The sequence below is a fragment of the Piliocolobus tephrosceles genome, chromosome 10 (genome assembly GCF_002776525.5).
Source record: "Piliocolobus tephrosceles isolate RC106 chromosome 10, ASM277652v3, whole genome shotgun sequence".
NCBI classification, from domain to species: domain Eukaryota; kingdom Metazoa; phylum Chordata; class Mammalia; order Primates; family Cercopithecidae; genus Piliocolobus; species Piliocolobus tephrosceles.
The window spans coordinates 57,660,910-57,662,882 of record NC_045443.1 but is presented as its reverse complement, the minus strand read 5'-3'; the positions used below and the strand labels follow the sequence as shown (position 1 = coordinate 57,662,882).

Genomic DNA, 1,973 nt, shown 5'->3' with positions numbered 1-1,973 from the left:
AACACAAGTGAAACTCTTCAACACTAAAGGAAAGAAAATTTAAACTAACATAAAAAAATGGTGTTTCAATGTAGAATTTAAAGCAAGGTAAGGTAATATTTACTCAAATAATGAGTTTTTTTAAATGGGTTAACTAAACACTACTGCAAAACCTACAGAATGTTTCTAAAGTTTCACAGGGAATGTCAGCCTATTGATGATCGCTAAATTAATTTGTCTACTTTATGCCTCAACTTGAATTGTTCAATTCAATAATTTGAGTGAATGAGCCAGAATCTGGTCAATAATGAGGTATTGAAGGTTAGTTGTGATGCCTAGAGGAGTGGCTTTCCCTGACATCATTTCCAATATCCACTGAAAATGTAGCTTTGTTTAAGTACTAGAAGCTGCTCCCTGCAATCAATGAACTAAGTGATGCAACTGTCACAAGTTTTAAAAGATCCATAATCATATCAGAAACAATTACGCTATCCTAATGACTTGTTCCAACCAATTTCCTCCCCCAGTAAGTGAATTTTAGGACCTTGGAAGAAAAAAACAGATTCACATATGTATATTTTGCATTGGTTTATTTGTTTTATGCTAAGTGAAAAGAATAGTGAAGAAAATTCATCATTCTCTGGACATATGGGTAAGGCGTATCAATGAAAGCAAATGTGACACTAGTGCTATGACCAAACAAAGAAAACTGTCTCAATAAATGTGTACTCTTTTAAAATACTACGATTCTGGTTTTTGTCTACTTCCAAAAAAGTTGCTTTGCGAGCTGTTTCTCTTTTTGGGTAATTTCACTCTGTTACCTCTCATCAAAGGATATTTGCATTATAAGTACTCTCTATAATTATATAAAGATGGGCTTACATCCTATAATCACCAAAAAAGATACATTGTTGACTCCCTGAATATAATTATGTAGAAACATAGCTTAAGACTGGGACAAGCTTCTTCTTTTTTTTTTTTTTTTTTTTTTTAATTTAAAGTCAATAAATTTTTATTCAAGGAATTCCATGTTGTGATTTCTTCCACTGTCCATCAAGGTCACTTTAGATCCCCTAAAAAGCTGGAGTCAAAAGATCTTCAAGTTTGCCCTTTTTAATGAAACTGATCCAGCTGTCCTGTCAGCCCATAATTACTTTAGCTTCTGTCATCTCCTTTTAATATAGGTAAACTAATGAAGACTTCAAAATTCACCAAGAATCTTTGGGATCTAATTTCTTCAACCAATTTCCTTTAGGGTCCTTTTGATTGTAGGTGGTGGGGATCTGCCTGGTTCTCAATTTGACACCCTCTCTACATGAATGAGTTCAAATCACATTCATTCCTAAGCCATCACTCAAGAATGGTAGATGTGTGGTACATGCCAATACCTAAGGTAAAAAAGTAGATTATCTGGTTTTTCATAACATTTAGTAACTGTCTTTTTCAAACTTTTAGCAACTGTCTTGTAGTTCCTTCCCACAGATCTAACAATAGTCCTGTGAGTAAAGTAAAACCACAGAGTTACTCTGTGAGGCGTTTCCAACGACGTGCAGGCTACAGGAAAAGCCCCATCGGGATAGACCTCAACGGGACAAGCTTCTTAATAGAAATGTAAGTAGCACAAAGTATTTGGGATGCGGTTACACGAGTGAGTGAGTCGTGGATGGAACACTTCCATGACGCATTCATTCTTATGAGAACTCATATGTAGGTTAAGAATGAATAAAATATCCATTATTTTTTTCAAATATCCATTATTTTTTTCAAAATCAACTATTTAAACACAAAAATGTTTTTGTTTAACATAACTGTATAACTGTATAACTACAGTTAATATACAGTTTAATATAAACTGTATAACTACATGTTCAACCTTATATGTAATTTTGGAAATCTAACAGAGATGTAGATATTATTTTTAACTTTTTTTGAAACAGGGTATCACTTTATCAGCCATGCGGGAGTGTAGTGGTTCAATCATGGCTCACTTCAGT

At 33.7% G+C, this 1,973-nt stretch overlaps 1 non-coding gene across 1 annotated transcript; it reads right to left on the bottom strand.

The window, feature by feature from the left end:
- Window positions 1-1,435: 1,435 nt before the first annotated feature.
- Window positions 1,436-1,567, bottom strand: LOC111551278. The gene has a single exon (XR_002734309.1). It is a non-coding gene; the product is annotated as a small nucleolar RNA SNORA18 (small nucleolar RNA).
- Window positions 1,568-1,973: the final 406 nt, after the last annotated feature.